This window comes from Falco rusticolus, chromosome 4, assembly GCF_015220075.1.
Source record: "Falco rusticolus isolate bFalRus1 chromosome 4, bFalRus1.pri, whole genome shotgun sequence".
NCBI classification, from domain to species: Eukaryota; Metazoa; Chordata; class Aves; order Falconiformes; family Falconidae; genus Falco; species Falco rusticolus.
In genome coordinates this window covers 1405009-1424500 of record NC_051190.1, presented here as the reverse complement: position 1 = coordinate 1424500, position 19492 = coordinate 1405009, and the positions used below count along the sequence as shown (strand labels likewise).

General features: G+C 47.8%; 1 protein-coding gene across 5 annotated transcripts in view; it reads right to left on the bottom strand.

Annotated features, from left to right (window-relative positions):
• The window catches only part of DAG1 (dystroglycan 1), a 54180-nt gene that overhangs the window by 29494 nt on the left and 5194 nt on the right, over window positions 1-19492 (bottom strand). Inside the window, exon 2 of one of the 5 annotated variants that reach the window (XM_037385139.1) lies at window positions 16077-16140. The exons of 2 other annotated variants lie outside the window; for them this stretch is intronic. The gene's annotated coding sequence lies outside the window, so the exon portion shown is untranslated. Of the gene's footprint in view, window positions 1-3171; window positions 3194-11032; window positions 11055-16076; window positions 16141-19492 lie in introns of those variants that run through there. 2 more of the 5 variants (XM_037385142.1, XM_037385141.1) reach the window with 2 other exon arrangements.

Genomic DNA, 19492 nt, shown 5'->3' with positions numbered 1-19492 from the left:
TCCTTACACCAGGAACCATGCATTCAGGGTCTGGCCAAAAGGGGCCAGAGAAACTGCCCTGACAGGCACAAAGCCAGCAAGATCGACTAAATGCATTGCAGGGCAGCATGCCCCTCTCTGCAAGCAGCATGGCACTGCCCCTGCACCCTCAAAGAAGTTTCAAGGGTTGCTCCAAGCAATCCCCCTACAGTAATTCCAACACAAACATCCTGCCATTCCCAGTACCCAAATTCCACAAACAAGTCCAAAGGACTTAAAAATAGGATCAAACTGTCTGCCTCAGCCACCAGACAAGTTATTTAAAACTGGCACCCAAGGACAAAACGAGTAAAGGCAGAATGCTTACAGGAAAAAAGGGAGGCAGAGACAGAGCAAGGACAAGACAAGAGAAACTGATGTTTTTGTTTAGTAAGCCGCCACACAGCCCACACAGTGTAACACATTTGCAACAGTTACCTAGTTGGCATAGTATCTGGTATCAGCCCTCAAAAACGGTCCCAAAGTTTTGCCACATCAGAAGAATTCAGTAATTTCTCTCTTCCTCACAGGAAATCCATCTTGTTCCCAACCTTTCTGACCTATGCAACACCTGAATGTTTTTGAGGGAAGAAACCCAAATTACAGTATTTCAAATACCGTGAGCACTTACTGCATCCCTTTATTTTGACTTGCTCTTGCAGATTTTACACAGAAGACTAAAAAGACTGCCCTGCCTTCCCAGCACGCTGACAGTGTCCTACCGCTTCGTAGGTGACAGTCAGGAGCTGTGAAGGGACAGCAGCATGGACTCACAGCTGCACACAGACATGGAAGATGGCAACAGCTGTGCCCACCTCCTGACTCAAGTGGCAGACTAAAACATGAATTTAAGTCGTAAAGAGGGAAAAAAAACTGAATAAGAAGATGGAACAGATCCTGTACCAACTTCTTTCCCAATGCAAAGTAACATGGCAGAGCACGTGGTGACTTCCTACACCCTCTGCAAGAATCCCAAGAATAGGGGCAAAGGCATCACAGCTCCAATATACGCCTCAGGAACCATTCTGAGGCAATAAGGGGAAGTTAAACCAGCACTCAGCTGGGTTTTGTACCAGTTCGTGCCTGAGCCAAGCATCATGTCTTCTTTGCTCACCACATGTGCTCTGGTCACCGAAAACCCACTCTCCCCTTCATGCCTGCATCTCTTAGTCAAGTTAGGTGAACTCAGACTTTATAATCCTTCGCAACAGCAGTGCCTCTAGGCCCATAGTTTCATTACTTCAAGCTCTGCTCCCACAGGGCCATCTTCTCTGCCTTGCGGCACCCAGAGCAGAGCCCAGCCCCAGGCACAGTCTGTGCCGACCCTGAGAGAGAAATGCGAACAACTCCACTTCCCAGCCCAACAACCACCCACAATAGTCCTAAGTGTTCCTGAGAGCATGTAACAGCAAATACGTTTGCCCTTAATCACTCCAAGCCTTTCTCCTGAATCCACCCCCCCGCAAGTCACTCTTGCTTTGATTTCTGCTCAGCACCCGCCTGATCTTCGTTACTAATGCAGTGCCCAAATCCCAGTAATTAGTTTAAGAGGGCATCCCGTTAGCACCCACTGACTCTCCTCACTACTCACACAGTCACATTCCTACAGCTGTTCTTACACCGAAGTAAATCTGAAACACTTCCCAGAAAAACCTGATTGCTTATTGCTATCAAATGGCATAGGGGAACATAAACAGTTTAGCAAGAGCGTAAGGGCTGTATGAACAGAGATGCTCAAGCACCACAGGAAACATGCAGTCTTGGAGTTACAGAGAGGCCGTTAAGCTCTGAAGGTGTGTTCAGCTTGCCTTTGCTTTACAGTGCTGCTGCAGATGTGGGGAAACAATTAAAGTGCTTATCACAGTATGTCCCATTCAGCCTCCTGAGCGGGAGAGCAATTCCAATCCCCAGGTGGCAGGCGCGGCAATTAGGTACCCAGTCACGTGCACCAAAGCTTTGCTTTGCTTATGTTATTTTACTTCACTGGTTACATAGTATTTCCTCAGCTTACTGTCATTAAAAGACTGTAGGTTCAGCAATGACCTGTAAGGTCTCAGCTGAGATCCAGGTCAGTCCCACAGGATGTAGTTGCACATTGTATGGCATTTGGAGGATGCAGAACAGCCCAGGTGCAGACAGGTGACTCACAAGTCATTCAGCACAGCCAGTTATAAAGCCTGGTCACAACCACCATTTCCTCATCTAGAGGGGCTGGTTTAAAGTATAAAAATAAAAAAAAAAAGTTATACCGCAGCCAAGATCAGCCTCCAGCTCCACAGCAGCCCACCTCTGAAGAGCAACTCTGAATTGGCATTTGAGCCTCTTCTGGGCTTAATAATGGGTTGTAGGGGAAAAGCGTGGTCTTAGCAGCTCGGCCCATCCCTCATAAAGCAGGGATGCTATGCCAAAAATAACCTGGCTTACCAGTTACAGCCACCAAGCACTCACTTCGCAGGTCTCTGATCAGGGACCACAACACTGCACCACAGCATCACCAGCTGTGCACTGGACAGGAGAGGATGCCCTCCCTAGCACCACAAAGGTGTTTCACATAAAGCAGTTAGTGGTTTTTAAAGCAGCAGATAGCCAGGGTTCATTCACCACCCTCCCCAAAGGAAGCATTTCAGACAAGGTCTCTAGAGCAGCTTCGCTGAGCCTTCAGCTTTCCTGCTGGAAAGGCCCAGACTCTGCAGGCAGTTTTGTACCTGGCACTTCCCAAAGTCATGTATGACAACAGCTACAACAGCTGCTTGGCAGCTGTAGCGAGAAGCACACTATAATGATCATGAATGGTGCAGTTTGGGGACTTCCGAAATATAATCCTAAATCCAGTATTGTCCTCCAAAGGCCTCTGCTATCCTGTTGCAGCAAAGCCCAGAGCAAACAAAACCAGGTTACAGAACTGAAGCACCTTCCACAAAAAACAGGAAAAACAGCTTTCAGGGACAACAGCGGTCCCTCTCACCGCAGGGCAACACAGCCAGACTGCCACTCATTTATCCTCCAAAACCTTCTACCAGCCAGAAGCTTTGCTCAGTGCTGTAGGCTGAGCCTAAACCCCCTCTCTCGACAGCATATGTTGTTGCTTTAGGTAACACAGACAATACCTAAAACCTCAAGGTCGCAAATAATGAGTTTAAAAAGTCAGAATACCTGAGAATTAAGGTTAGCATCCATGAGCTGGTCACAGCAAGCACCACAGTTCGCTCCCATTCTCACCCCTTTGAGACAGGCAAACACTTTACCCACCCCCGGCTGTCAGCAAGCAGCCCAGGGGAGACAGGATTCCGCTCCCAGCACTGGGGTGGATGGCAGCACCTCCCTCCACCCCCCGGCAATGATTCACCCCCTCTGGCCCAGCTGGAGGAGGCCTTGGACCGACAGGACCTTTGAAAACCTTAACTTGGCAGATCAAGTCTACAAAGCCCTGGTGAACCGGGTGCCTTTCAGATGCCTGTAGCCTGATCAGATACTTGAGATATGGGGCATTTTTTCTGGGAGAGGAGATGGCACATCCTTTGCAATCAGATGGGGGGGGTGGGGGTGCTGCCCACCTTCCAGCCATTGTGCCAGACCAAGTACCTTAAGGCAAGCAGTTAGGTTCTGTTTGGTTTTTTAAATATTGACAACCTAAAGCTTTTTTTTTTTTTTTTTTTTTTTAATCCTTTAACTCTTGGAAATGGCTGAACTGCTTTTGCTGAAAACCTGAAACAAAGGACACAGGGACACAGTAGGAAATTCCAGTGCGAGCAATTAAGTTCAAGAGTTAAATGCAACTCCACCATCAGTCTCTGCAGCAGCTGGTGTGACTGGTGTCACCGAAACCGTCACTGAGACAATCACGGCTCTTCCACGCAGGCCTGCAGAGGAAAAAATTGCTACAGCAGCTAAAGCAGGCTATCCCACACCCAACGTTTTAGGCAGAATCCACCCCAAATGGGAATTAATTCAGGGAAGACATGCAAGAGGGAACTCCAGCCAAATCACTTCAGCTGGGAGGCAACTTCTTGAGAACGTGCTAAGGGGCTTACAGCATCTGGATGTGCATGCTCCCTGTTACTGCCGCTACGCCCTGCTCCGTCCCAGCCTCTGCTTGGTAATTCCCCTCGAAGGCAGCTCCACGGGAACATTACTCACCGGCTGACCCACTTCCAGTCGGGAGCTGGGCAGGACTGCGGAGCTGCACGCTCGGCAGCGGAGCGGCAGGGAGCAGGCAGGATGCTGGCCTCCAACCAGTCCATAGGCGAGGTGCTGCTGCTCCGCAGAATGCAGTCAGGTAGCAATGCAAATAGCTCTGTGATTAGCATCACTGCTTAAATCGCTGCCTTGGCTCCAGAATCTAAACTACTTCAAAACCTGAAGGAAGCACCTCCCAAATACAAGCCCTGTTTAGGCAAGGTGGTGCTGCCTGAGCAGAGTTTGAAAATAACATTTTGCTGCTGCAAAAAGTCACATTCCCAAGATCTTTACTGCCTGCTCCCTCACTCTTCCTGCTTTTCTTCCTTGGGAAAGCTTTTTCTTTCTTCCACAAAACCAAGAAACAACCTGAAGAAAAACTACTAAGAGGACTCAGGGCAGATGTGCCTTCATATTTTTTTAAATATATCAACTACCTACCATCAGCAGTGTCCCTGTGAAGGCAAATCACAGACTGGAGATGGGTGTCCTGAAGCACTGCAAACAGCATTACCCAGACCAGCTGAAGTAGCTAGCCTAGCAAAAGAGACCACAAGTCATTGAAGGAGAGGTCTAATCACATCACCTACGTGTCTATTCCTTACTCTGGGTTTTGCAAGGACCAGCATGCAGAACTGGAGTGGATCCAAAGCACTGGGATAACATACTCTGACACAAGCACATCAGCCAGAAGGAAAGACAAGGGGCTGGGAAAAACATCTATAATGTCATTTGTGACAGCAGGTTTGCTCTGCTTGTAACATACACTGTCAACACACCCGGGAAAGCTGCTTAGAGATCAACAGATAAAGGCTTTTCACCATTCAGCCTGTTATTTCATGTAAATCAGGTTGTCCTGCTACAAAACAACATCTCCATATGAAATGCAAGGTGCTCAAAAAAAAATCTGGTACAGCCACAGCAAAAAAACAAGTTCAAGAAGTACTACTCACACCATGGCCAAATCCCTTCAGACCCACCCCCTCCCATGACCAGAGGGTCCTGCTCCCCTTTCTACAGGTGCAGGTCTGCAATCCAGAGCTGCAGTCTTCTCACTTGTGAATGCAGGTGATCTCAAATATCACCACCTTAAAAAAAATCCTGTGGGTTTTGTCCATAGAAGTAACTCCAGACTCCTCTGAGACACCAAGTCATGTTTTGAAAAGCAACAGTGCAGCAAATTCAATTAACTAATCCAGTCTGCCTTCCACTTGGGCAACATAGAAGCAAGATTTCCCAAAGCCCATACCCAAGATATACCATGTTATTCACTATGTATGCTGCTATGACCCTTCCAGCATGATCCAGAGGGTCTGCCTCTACCTCCCCCTTCTTCTGGCCTCCTGGAGCAGGGAGTCCTGCACGGAGCTGAGCGTGCCATGCCCCAGAAAAAATGGGAAAACTGCCCTGCTCTTATCTTGAACTCCAGTAAAGGCTGGAGGGGGTTGGAGAGGACACGCGCAAACCAAGGCAGAGGCAAACAGTAGCTCTTCAGAGGAATAAACCACTCGTCAGCCTGTCGTGATTGATAAGTACATCTGCCAGTCCCCACCTGCTGTTCACATTCCTGGCATTTCTTTCTGCAGCATTTTCTCCCCAAGAAGGGACCGGCTGCTTATCAACTGCTGCAGAGGAGAAAGGGAAACAGGCACGAGCTTAAGCAAAATGAAGAGATTTCAGGCCCTGAGCATGCCAGAGAGTTTTCTTGGATCACATCGGGGAACCGGCTGAAGGGGGTTTATTCCAGGTGCCCTCCCAGGTTCAGAAACTTGTAATGAGTTAAGCGTTCCCCTTTACTAATTCCTGCCATCATACATCTGTTAAATTCCTGGCAGGTAAAGCAGGAGGCTCCAGAAAAGTCTCTGCAGCCTCCAGGCCAAAGTAATTTTCTGCACCGGTCAACCACCCCCTAGAATAAAAGAGAGATACAGGCGAAAACATGCCACCCTCCCCAAAAGGGCTAAGGCTTTGCTGCCTTCCCCGCAGCGGAAGGCTGATCAGCATGGACAGCCAGGAGACCGGGCAGGACAGCTGTTCAGAGCAGCAACAGATAGCTCTGGGAGTGAAAGAGCAGTAGTTAGTTCTGGGTTTCAGCCCTGGACATGGGCTGGAAGTTCCTCCTTTTCTTCAAGTTAGTTTTAACAAGGCAAGAAGGTGAAAGAAAATACACCAGTAAAATATAATAAAGTCTTGAAGCAGAGGGGGAGCCTCTTGTTGTCAGAAGAGGAAAAAGCAGCTCTGAGGAGCTCTCAAGAGCCTGGTGTCTTTAAGATCCCAACCTCTCTGTCAAATTCGATCAAAATTACCCATTAGGATCAAATTTATTAGAGCGCATACCCGTACTGAAATCCTATCAGCCTGGTTGCCGCAGGGAGCCAAGGCAAAGCAGGGTTACTGGAGTTTGGGTGCCCAGCACCCATCTAAAAGTAATTTCCTTTCACTGAAAGATAAACACACACAACTGCAAACAAGCCTATGAGTTTTTGCTTATTTGCAGTCTTTGGGGAAGGAGGGAGAAGGCAGCAGGAAATAAATACAGCTTTCCCCATGCCTGGAAGAGAAGCAAAATGCAAACCAGGTTTTTATTTCAGACTGCGGTGGTTATTTCCATCGACAGGCAGTACCACTCCTTAAGGCAGACAGCGTAGTGGTGCCTTTATAAGCCAGAGTGAACGAAATACAAAACCCGACTTAACCCAGACGCTCCTGGGGAGGAGACCAGCCCCATGAGCTGTGGCCTCGGCAAACAGGGCATCCCAAAGCCACGAGCACTGGCCAGCCACCCCCTTTGCAGAGCAGCCTCCAGCGCAGTTTTTCAGGGTATTTCCCAAAGCTGCCACACTTGCTCTTACGAAGGACCTGAAAGTTAGCAGCAGCCAGGGTAAGGGGAGGGCAAGCCAGGTGTGAGCAGCATTTGATTAGCTGGCTAATGGGTGCAGCTGTCCTCTGGTTTTACAGCTCTTGGGAGGAAATTTAAACAGGAACTTTCTATAAATTAACTGCCCATAAAATGAGCATGTTTTCTCAATGCACCAGAAGGTCGGGAAAGGTCTGCCCAGGCCCCTGTTCCCAGGACACAGCAAACAGCCTCCGCAGTTGCGGTTTCTCCTTCCAAAGCAGGAGAACAGGGATTTAGCCCATGCAGTAGTGAGCTGGTGAAAGCACGCTCAAGAAGCAATCAAAGTCATTCTCCATTCACAGCGAACTAATAATTTATGTTTCCCCTAAAATCCCCAATGCAATCCAGATGTCTAAGTAGCCTTTGCCCCAGAAAGCAAAACTATACAACAGCCTCAGAAAGACAGCCATGGCTCCGCTTGCCGAAGTCCTCGCGAGGCTGTTTATTCTGTGGGAGTGACAAACATGTTGATTTCAACTCCTTCCAGGTCTGGAAGCTGCAAGCGATGAGATAGTTATAAACACTCTCCCCCAACCCTTCTGGCTTCCTCTTCCTCGAGAGGATTATTTAAGAGGTAAGAGTTGCCCATTAGGGATATTCTGTTGCTAAAAATGCACCCCACAGGTTCCCAGCTTTGAGGAAACCAGGAGGATTGGACAAGCAGGTGCAAACAAGTGCAGCGACCATGGGAAAGAAAAGAAATAAAGCACATTACTTAGGGTGCACAAGGAGGACTGGTGTGTGTGGGGGGATGCTCACTCCCCATGGTCACGCCAGCCTTGGGAGGAGAGCCCTTGGCAGCGAGGACACTGGGAAGGGCCATTTCACCAGGGACAGACTGGCCCGTCCCAGGAAAGGAGTGAGTCAGTCATCGGGCCAAAGGGCTGAATTCCTCTGCTAACCCCCAAGTCCACAGCTGCACCTGTCCCATCGTAAGGGTCTCCCACACCAGCTGGGGAAGGGGCTTGCAGCCCCCCAGGCAGCCCCCCTAGCCCCTTGCTCCAGGGCTGCCAGGCAAGAGCAATGGGTTTCCCCTGCTGGGGGCTTGGTGTGGAGCTCTCCCAGCACCCCAGGGAAAAGCTGTCTGAAAGACCCACAGAAACGTTTGGAAGAATTGAAAATAAGAGTTTGGGAAACAAACACTGACCAGCCATACAACTCTTCCAGGGATATTTTAAGCATTAGTATCGTTGCATTCCAGTCCCTGTGAATGTTTTCTATAAATAAGTATTTTTAAGTCACTTCATTTCAAAACTTATTAGTGAAGTGCAGTGCAATGCTTCAGATTTTAGACCTGCGTGATATCAGCCAATTTGCTACCAATTTTTAAAACTGTGCTGTGTTAGTTCAGGCATAACATAGGATCATCTTTGGGGTTTTTTTCAGGTGCTTTTCTACAAAAAGGTATTTATTTTGTGTTATAACATTAGGTGTCTACCAACACATCAAGCCCTGTAAATTAACACATCTTTATTCACAAACCAACAACGGTTTTATTTTCAAATCCATGTTTTTCTTCTTTTTTTCCACACAATAAGCAAAAGAAAATAAAGCCGTAATTCTGCATGCAAAGTAACTCTCTCCAGAACTAGGTATTTTTGTCATTGACAAAGCCACAGTACATACAACTGGCAGCGATTTCTGGGAGCTCCGTTTGAGCAGTGCACAAGGCTGCCAGGACGCAAGTACTGCACGTAACAAACCAACTACACCACAGACGTGCCAAAGCTCCGCAAAGGCCCTTCTCCTCTGAAGGCACAGCAAAGCAGTGTGCAGAGGAAAAACAGACCATCCTGCATGCAGACCTGCGTATCCTCCCTGCAAATAGGTCTAGACCCACACACCTCAAGCCAAGCACGCTGCATTCAGTGATATCTAACCCTCTCGCCTGACAGGCAAAAAGGGAAAACCCAGACACTGCAGTCGTGGTTTTGGAAGGTCCAAAGCACTAGCAAATAGAAGGGTATGGCTAAGGGCAGATCCTCCACTCCAGCTCTCCTGGTTGCTCTCCCACTCCAAGCTCCCATCCTATCAGGGATACAGGTTCCTGTGCACCAGAGGTACCGACAAAATGCAGCTTAACCTTCAGAATATAGATTTCCACCACTGCTTTACAGTACACACATATTAATATTTGCAAATAAATCCAGGCCTGCTTAATCCAAAAAACACACAGCTGTGGCCAAGCATGTGTTTTCTTTAGAGAACAGACCAGACACTCCAAGCCTGGTTGCCTTACCTATTTTTGAGAGCCAGATTTAAGTCAACTGAACAGATAACAACCAAGCTGAAACACCAGCCCTCACCACAAAGCCTCCTGCTCTTCAAGCGCTTGGGTGCTGCTGAAAGGGGGAGAACACCCCCAAGGTACCACATTTCTCCCTGCTCGCCCTGCCGGGGAGATAAGGAAAAGGCATGCCTGCTGGGGCAGGTGCGTGGGGCAGGTAGCTGCCTGCCCAGCGTTCCTCATGAGTTATCAGCTAAAGCAGGTTAGAGAAGCTCCATGATCATGATCACTCAGAAGGAACAGGGCTAGATGACCCCTCTATCTCCTTTCTCATCCTTACAGCTTAGGCTGTAAATTCTTCAGAGGCAGCTGCAAGCAGGAGGTCCTGGTGGAACACTGCTGGCCATGGCTAGCTGGGACCTCTGCAGGGAGCCACAGCAGCGGTTCCAACAACTCCACAGTAAGGATGCTGGGCAAACCTAAAAACTGTGAAACACGTTCCCTTTTTTGCACTAAAAAACTGTTTAACTGGATGCAGGCGGAGAAACCAAGGCTAAAGTGGAGTGACTTGTCTTAGTGACATTTGTCTTAGGTGTAGGGCACCCAACATGCACCACGATTGTAGGGTAGCTGTGGGGTGCGGGGATGTGCAAGGCCACCTGTACCAAGCTGAGCATGGCAGCGATACAGCCATACACGGCTGAGACTGCCCAAGTAACGGGAATGCCAGATTTGGGTATGAATGTAGCAGAGTTGAAACCGATGAACAAAAAATAATAAGGGGCTGTTATCTGGGAGTCTGTGCAGAGAAAGGGAGGGGCAGGGCAATGAAGAGATGGGGCCTGAAACAGAGAAAAAAGCAGAGAATAAGGTATAATGTAAAGAACAAAGGAAGGGTCAGTCTTCCTGTGGTAGGAGCAGGGGCACCTAGGGACAGCCAGGACCCCAATGTGCAGGCTGAAACCCCCCGGCATGCCTGGGAACCTCCCTGGACAATATGCTGGACTCACCACCCAGTCTGTGTCCAAAAGAGCTGCCTGGGAGGACAAACTAGGACAGACTCGCACCCTAATGCGAAGTGGCATGGGAGGGAAGGGTGACAGATTTGCAATTCAGCAGCATTTGTCAGATTTAGCAGTAACAATTACTAGAGTTGTAAGTGTGCAAAATGCTCTAACTGTAAATTAGTATCAGTGGTGTTTATTAGCGAATCAATTAAATAGTCAATAACTCAACTAGCTTCTCAGTAGAGTACTGCTTCATAATAAACACCACAGTCTCTCAGACCAGCCTGCACCCCAATGGGGCTGGATCAGACCAGGGCTCAGCTGGGATCTCCCAGCCTTGAAGCCTGGGCTAGCTGCTGTCTAGGTATCTTGGTTAAGCAAAGGAGCTTGGTTAAGCCTGCGTGGGCAGGAGCAATCTGGGCTGCTTGTGTTACACATTTGTACAATGCCTGACATGCAAAGGCTGCGACCCACCACTGAAAACTGTGCACGCCACCACCATGGTGTGAACACACCATTGACTTCACTTTTAATAACTTAAAATAATAATAGTAAAGAGCTTAAAAGTTTGAAGTGCTTGCATAAAGCACACATGCAATTAAAGGGACACTTCTCAACCACACGTCAGCCAGGCCAGAGAGCTGGCCACACAGGGCTGAGGACAGGACCCATCTCAGGTCCTCCCACTCTTTGAGCAGCACTGACCTAAATCCTCCCTCTTTCAGACTCTGGTGGCAGGAGAAAAACGAGCCAGTCTCATTAATTTCACCTCCTGCTGCCTGGTGAACTTCTCTGCAGAAAAAAAAAAAAAAAAAGAATCAAAGCTATGCTGGTGACCTGGCAACTCTAATCTTCTCTGGAGCAGGAAGCAGCAAACGACCTGCTGCAGCATCGCTCTACCTAATGGCCAAGCTCTGCTCTTGCTACCCAGAGCTCCTCAAGTTTTTCAGCTGGGAACTTTTTTAAAATCCGGTTAGGACACCCACCAAGGCAACTGTTTCTCTGCAGGGCAGTTTATGCAATAGAAGGGCATGTAGTCCATTGTCAGCTGGTGGCTCAAAGACTTCTTTGATATGCAGGGGACCTCAAGACCTGCATGCTGCACAGCACAGGCAACACCACCAGCTCCTCCCTGCAGCTTCCTCGGAGTGATCCAAGTACATCAGGGCACCCTGTTTTCCTGTGATTTCCAGAGTTCAACTTTATTTTTTAATCTGTTAGTAACAGTAGAAGACTATAAAAAAACCCTACACTGGCCTGAGCAGCACCAGAGTCTAAAATAAACATGCCAAGCCCTATTTGTGATGGAGTAAAAATAGCTTGTTTCTCATCCCTTCCCAGGACCTCTGCTTCGTACACAAAAGCTTCACAGGTTAACTATAAAAACACCAGACATGCAAGCAATGTCTTGATTTGAGCTTTGCACTGTTTGGAGGAGTTCAGAAACCCACCTCAGCCCCACAGTGAAGGGATGCACCCTCAAAGCTCATCTCCCACCCATGGCTAAAGGTCAGGCACTACCAATTCCCTTTAATAGAAACTACTGTCCTGAAAAAAAAACCCACCAACAAAACAAACAACCAAAAAAACCCCAACAACCCAAAACCTGAAAAAAACCCTGAACTCTACTGGAATTACATCTTGTGCTCTTTCTTGGCTGGCTACTTTTTAAATGACACTTATTCCAAAGAGCATTAACTGTACAATCTAGTGCAACACTGTGCTGTAGCTGGGACGGGCTCCCCGGGAAGCAGAGTGAGCACAATCAGCGTCTGCATCAAATAGAGAAGAGAGACTGCGGCTGGTGTGGCTCCCTGTGAGAAATGTTGCTTAATAGCAAGTTCTGCTAAATTAACTGTTTTCCAGGGCCTAAATGCATCTTGCCTGGCACCTGCGATGCTCAGGCCTGAAGAGAACAGAAAAACAAGACCTAGGAGAGCAACACTGCAGGAAAGCCATCACAAAGCTGAGTTTAATCATTACATCATTTCTAATGACAGATCACTGGGACCCACAAGCAAGCACCAACCTATTTATGACGTGGGCTTAAAAAAGGACCAGAGGGAATCTGCAATGCATCTGAAACCTGCTGGTATTTATACATGCACTAAAAGGCACCCAGGGGAGCACGCCAGGCACACACATCCCCAGCCCCGTGGGCAAAGCTCACAGGAGCCACCAGCCCCAGGAGCCTTCCCAGAAATGGCTGGCAGCCGGCACATATCTCCCTACAAGGCACTCCTGACAGCGGCACATGCAGCCGTCCATCTGCTGCCGCTCTCCTGCCTCACCACAGCCCAGGAGCATGCACCAGGCTTTAACCCGCCCCAGAGAACACATGGCAGGCACCAGTTTAGTAGCACCCCTAGAGACCACCTTCGCCAGCATACCCACCGACAAACACCATGCTCCAGTGCTGGCTCTGCATTCACCATTAAAATTCATCTCCAGAAACCTGGGCTCAAATTGAGGCAGCATAAATTAAGTAGTGATTTGGGGCTTTGGGAGAGACACAGCGACATCTCAGAAGAGCTCTTACCACAGCCACACTCATTTTAAGTGACAGGGACAAGAAAAACAAATTTGCTTGCTAAATACTCATTTTGTTTAACTGGTTGTATAGAAAAGCTCAGTGTTTGTATTTTAGATTATGTTCTTAAACATGCCCACTTCATGCTGAAGGCCAGCACATAGCGAGATCTGTCACACAGGTCCTTGAAGTTTCCCACCTCTTGAAGTCAATCTTGCACACTGTCTTGAGTCAAAGGCTTCAAGAGATGGGAAAGCCAGTCTCCTCCCAGCTACTTCTTCCCATTATTAATTACCCTAGTAAATAAATGTGAAAAAAGTGAACCATTTCCAGGTTTCACTCTGTCTGGCTTCTTCCTCCTGCTCTGGTTATATGCACGCTTTCATCATTTATAGTCAAAATCCTTTCAGAGAACCAGGCTAGTGATCTGGAACTTTCCAGCTTTCTTGTCCCACCTGCCTACACACTCTCACTGAAAAGTCACCTCACCAGATGCTTCAAGGTAAAAATCACAGCTTGTCTTATTTACTTTAATATTTTGTGTTAGCTGTTACATAAATACTGCTGCTCTTAAAGGAGGCTTCTCTCAAGTCCCCTGCTCTCCTCACCTGCCAGCACTTCCCATTCTTTTAGCTTATTCTGAAAAGGCAGGACTCCTAGAAATAAATCTTCTTCTTATCTGGTAGGCACTAGTATAACAGCCCAGCAACTAAAGAGGCACCAAATAACTGACACACCAACAAACTCCCCCCATATGCGCAGCCCAGGATTCCAGCTCGTACTTCCACCCCCCTGTGCATGCATTACAGCGATACTCCTGTCCCAGACGCAAGGCAATGCACTGCATCATGCTTCCTTCCTACCCCGGTGCACTCTTCCTCCTATTCAATGGCTCACAAAGATCTCAAGAGATCACGCAACATGGGGCCCTTAAGCAGCACAACTCTTCCACATTGGCAGAGACTTGGAAACTCAACATTTTGTAGAGAAAGGAATGGCTGAACCTTCTCCCTGACTCTTCCTCACAGAGCAGATATGCCCTGGCCTGCTTGAAGACCCACAGCAGCATCACAGCCAGCTTCACGGTCATTTTAAGATGGTGTTACTTTCAGAGGAAGCATTTCCACCTCTCCCATCCCTCTTCTCTCTTCCCTTTGTGCTGGTACTAGCATTACAGCTGCACAGAGAAGTGGATGGGGTAGCTGACACACATTAAAGAAACCCAGCAAGAGACAAACAAGAGGGCAGTTTCCATCTGGTTTGGCTTCCCAGCTAGATGTGGGGTCTGCAAGATGACTTCTCTTTTCCCTTACAGCAGTGAGAAGGAAAGGCAGGACACCCCCTGCCAGCAGCACCAGCTCAAACCAACCAAGAGGCTGAGCATGCCAAATCTGGACCCTGTAAAAAACTGTGCCACGCAAGAGCACTACACTAAGTCACCAAAGAAAACCCAAACAATTCCAAAAGATAAGGAGAAAAAGAAATTAAACTGGTTTCAGCTGGACATTCATTTCCCACTATTGTCCTAACCAGCATCTAAGCAGCACATACTGACAGCAAGGGCCATCTCCCACAGCCAGCTGCATCCTGGTAGCAGGCAGCACAATTCCCTTACAGCAGAAGTCTCTGACTGGATCTATTCCACATTAATAGTCAGCTCGAGCACTTCTGGGCAAACTGCAGCAAGCCAGGCGAGTGACCTGACGCAGGTTTCTTTTCAGCCACTAAGCCACTTTAAAAGACATCTAAAAATACATTAAATGCTTTTCTCATGTGACTTTTCTATGCAAGACACTGCTCTAAAGTCTGCCAACAGCAAATGGAACGAGATGCTGCTGCAAGACCTCTTTCCTGCACGAACAGCCTCCGCATCGCCAACTTGTTTGAGTCCAGGAGACCAGCCTAAGATAAAAACCTGGAGCATTATGCAGTCTGCTCGGCAGCATCAGCTATTGATGTAGCACCATTTTCCCCAAAGGGCTGTGCTTCCGTTCAGGATCATCACCCAGATGGGGAGCTGCAATGTTTTGCCTTGTTTCTGCTCCAGAAGGATCTTTAACTAGTTACACCCAGAAGAGTTCAAATGTATACTCCTCCCAACCAAGCCTCAAATAGAAAAAATAACTTCCCAGCTCTGCTGACACAGGTAATTCCTCTCCATTGAGGAGAGGTGAGGTAAATAGGACGACAGTTTGCCTTTGAAAGTGCTTTGCAAATCAGCTCAGCTGGCTGCTACCACAAAGCCCAAGCAGGAGAACACTGGCCACTTCAGTTACTCCAGCTGATCCTCAAGCCTGTCTCCTTAGAGTACATTTGCATCACCAAGTTTCCCATCAAGACTCTTCCTCCGCTCCCAGTGGGGAGCAGACAGCTTTTCTGCTCTTTTGAGATGCAGACCCTCAAGCTTACAAGTTTCTGTACATGCCTGGGTCTGCCCTGAACCAGAGCCGACACTGCCACACTGGGAAGTTAAAGGTGTCTGCTCCTGGACCAGTTCAGGCTGCAGAGCCAAGCCTTCTGCTTCTGCTGACACTGAGGGTGACTCTTCCTCCCTCCAAACTAGACACCTATGTGTGCCCAGGCAGCTCCTAGCTTCGGCTGACCTTTTCCAGTTGGCACAGCTTACGACTGCTGGTCCCAAACAGGGCTTAGAGTCAGCTGTGCAGAATTTGCTAAGAAACATCATCTAAGTCACTGCTTAAAGAAGAATTCCACCCCTAAACACTTGCATAGGGAGTCAGCTTAGCTAGCCTGAATTCCCATATATGACCAGAAAATAGGACTTCAGCGTGTGAAGCACTCTTTCTCAGGCTCTCAGCTGGAGTGACCCAAGCAGCATACTATACTAGTCCAAAAGACACTCACAGAGAAGAACTCTGCACCCAGCCTTGCTCTCTGGGATCTCCCTCATGCTGGTGGTAGACTGCTTTTCCAGCAGGATCTGAGCTGACCAGCCCATCACAGAACACAGGTATGCACAGCCAAGGCCCCAAGGGCAGAGGGCAGAAAAAGCCCCTATTTGCACTACCTCATTTTCATCTTAACTTCATGAAAAATCAAACCCTAAATCTCACTGACTCCTCTGTTCTCTGCTTTTCTTTACGGAGCAGGGGAGAAGTTGCCTCAAATGATCTCCCGAAGCATCCTATCAAGGCAATGCTTTTCAACCAGCACGTGAACAGACTCTAAGAAATCCATAAAAGGTGCAAAAAGGCTTACCTGAAGTCAGCAGGATTAAGTTCGCTATACCAAGTTATGCACCACCAGTGGAAGCTTTAGGAGTCTGCAATTCAGAGAAAAGAAAAAGGCTGGAGGCTGCTGAGCTGGGTCACACCAGAGCAAAGTGCACAGCACCAGGATGCACACGGAGGTCTGCAGGAAACAGCTTCTTCCTGTGACGGCAGGACACTACCACAACCCCTCTCCCCTGGGACAGCCACAGGCCAGGCACAGTCGCCTGCCAGACCAGGCTGAGCTCACAGAGCCACATCCAGTTTGCAGATCAAAAGTCACCGAAGCGCCAGCAAGCGATGCACAGCTCTACCTGTCCCAGCAGGTCCTGGCTCCAAACTGCTGCAGCCGCTGCTGGGGCAGGGGGAAAGCAGGAGGCGGAGGCAAGCAGCACTTGCACCATTTCCACTTGACCCAACAACTAGGACATTTCAGGAGCATGGCAGGCTTTGGCATATCAGCTCAGACCCAGTGGCAGGGAGAAGGAAGAGGAGGGTCTGGTACCAGCGCTGGGACAATGGTTTGAGGGGAGGGTGGTGACTGAACCACATCACAGGTCTGGAGCACTGCTGCTAGACTCCAGAAGCTCATTCGCCTCTGAACGAGGCTTTTAAGCAAACCTTCTCACGCCTAAATTAGCCATGGTAATCACAGAGTACTTCACTCTGCCACGTTCAGCAGACAGAATCACACACAACTTTTATCCCGGCTTATCACCATTACCACACAGGGGAACAGCACTGCCTTCTCAATGCTTTAAGTCCACAATATACAATTTTACATCCTTGCCAGTAGCAAATGAAGCCCTCTCATCTTAGCTTCGATTACAAGGTTTTCATGATGCTATAAAGCTGTATTCTTACACTTTTCTTACAAACAGTTTACTACCAGGGGTTCATGGGGTTTTGCACTCAGTACTATTACAACAGGTTACCTTAGCTTCCTCTACATGTTTCTGAAGGAGATCTGTATTTATTCTCAGCAACTGTTACTCTCAGCAGATCAAACTACTTACCCCTCCAAAGGCCCACCACACTGATACTCAAAGAAAATTGTATTCCACGATGTGATAAACTGTTTCCTGAAAGAGCAACCAGCACAAGGCTGCTGGCACCCAGATACACATAAAGCACCAGCTTCACAAACACCACTGGAAGCACAAAATTCCCCATGCAGAGGACAGTTTCATATTTTGGCCAAATAACTCACTCTGGGGAACTGATACCATATAAAAACATACAGCACCATGGGACAGACTTTTGATTACAAGGGATCATTGGTCCAAGTCACTTCCATATTATTGCCACAACAAAAACATTAGTACCCAGCCTGAAAAACACCTGATCTGACCTGGACACTAATTAAAATAAGGTTTACTGCCTTATTCCTGATGCTTTACTCCACACAGGATGGACAGATCCACATTGTGACCGCACTCCAAAGCTTGCAAAACCACTTACGCACCCCGTATGACAACTATTCTGCACACAAATACCACATGGCAGAAGCTTTAAATGAACTCAAAGCAAGAGCTAATGACATCAATGATACAAGTTGTTTGCTCCTATTAAGTTCAGTACTTGCCAGTACTACTGAAGTTACACTTTCCAACACGTCTTAAAGCATGTGCTACTGTACAGCCTGCAGGAAAAAGGGAAGATGCAGAGGACTTTAGGGAGCAGACAGGCAAGGGGGTTTTGAATTTAAGGAAAAATACTAGAGGAAGATTCTCCCTTTGAACTGGCATAGTCTCACCCTCGCCTCCAGCCAGTCTTAACCCTGTGTCTGTAGGGGTAGAAGCCTAATTTTTGGAGAAAGAGAGATACGGCTACACTGATTCTGTGTATCATCCCAAAAGGATCCTGCAAAGTTTAATTCAGAGAAGGTTTTAGAATAACCACCTTTTATTCTCTAATGCAGGCCCCAGGCACTATCATAAAAATTCCACTAGAAACATTTCCTTTGGGCTGGGAAAACACCATGCATGGTCTGCCATGCAGGAATCAGCTCCTACAGCACAGAGCTTACACTCCACAGATGTCAAGACCTAATTAGAAAGTCTAAGAGACATGAACAGGGAATCATTGCAGCCTCAAATATTCATATCATTGCTATCCCAACATCAAAATCACCACGCCAGATTTTCTACTGGCATCAAACTCTGTATTTGTAGATGACTGCAAGACCATTTTATTAGAAGAACTCCCTACTTTGGGAAACTCTCAGAGAAAGCAGATCTAGAGGGAAGGTCTCTTCCTTAGAGGAAAAAGAGCCCCAAAGCACTCGGTATCAGGACACTTACCTTTTTCTGCCTCCTGGCTCAAAATGCCTCTCACTAGCCACCTAGAAGCTCACATCTATGTAAGACCTTCCTGTAGCAATCCCAAGACTCACAACACAAAGATAACAAAAGATCTCACCTTATGCTTCTACGCATTATTTCAGCAATATTTAGAGAAGGCCTGATGAAACTTTCCCTTGCTGCAGAGGAAACTCTCAGCTACAAACCAATACCGAAGGGCTGCTTTAGAGAATGAGTTCACGGAAGAGGCACAGAAGCTGTACTGGAAAGACTCGGCAACTATTTCCACTCTGATTAAAGTATATGAGCAGCATCCTGGACTGCTGAATAACCGAGCACTAGAGACAGGGATCATTTTTAATCAACCACTCCTAGTCCCTCTCCCCTGTAATCAAAAAGTCCCCAAAAACCCACACAACAAAGAACTCCTTTCAAGGCCTCATGGGAAGAGATGCCCTTCCCAAAGAGCCTGGAAGAGTCCATTTGGGGGCTGATCTTGCACAAGAAAGAGGGAAGAAGCCTATGCGACAAGAAGCAAGCAGTGCCACAAGCAGCAGCAAGGGACCAACAGCATAGGCAGCCCCCACGTCACGATCTGAAGCTGTGACAGTGGCACAAGGCTTTCCCATCACCTGTCGTAATTCAACACTCAAGCTCATCCAAAACCAATCCTTAGCCCTTGGGACTGATATAAAATGATCAGTATCTGCTACAGGAAACTCTCATCAAAATTACTGAATGCTAATCCCCACCCTTAAGGAACACACTTCACAGAAGATTAAGCTTTCTGAAGTCTAAATGTACAATCTAGTTCAAAAAAAGACCCAGTGTGAATTCATTGCCTATATGCATTCAGCACCCGCGTGACCTGTAACTATGCTAGAGTAAACTGAAACCTCTTCCATAATCACTTTTTCAGCCCCTGAGGAGGGACAGGAGGAATGCTGCTCATCAGGTCCTTGCCAAGGAGTATTTGTAACATCAAGTACTGCAGCAAGAGGCATCTAAGCCAATTTGTTGGAAAGCTCCGAGGAGCCAGTAACCAAAATATTTTTGAAGCTGCCCATGTAACTCTCCATGAATTGAGCCCCTCTCAGGAAGC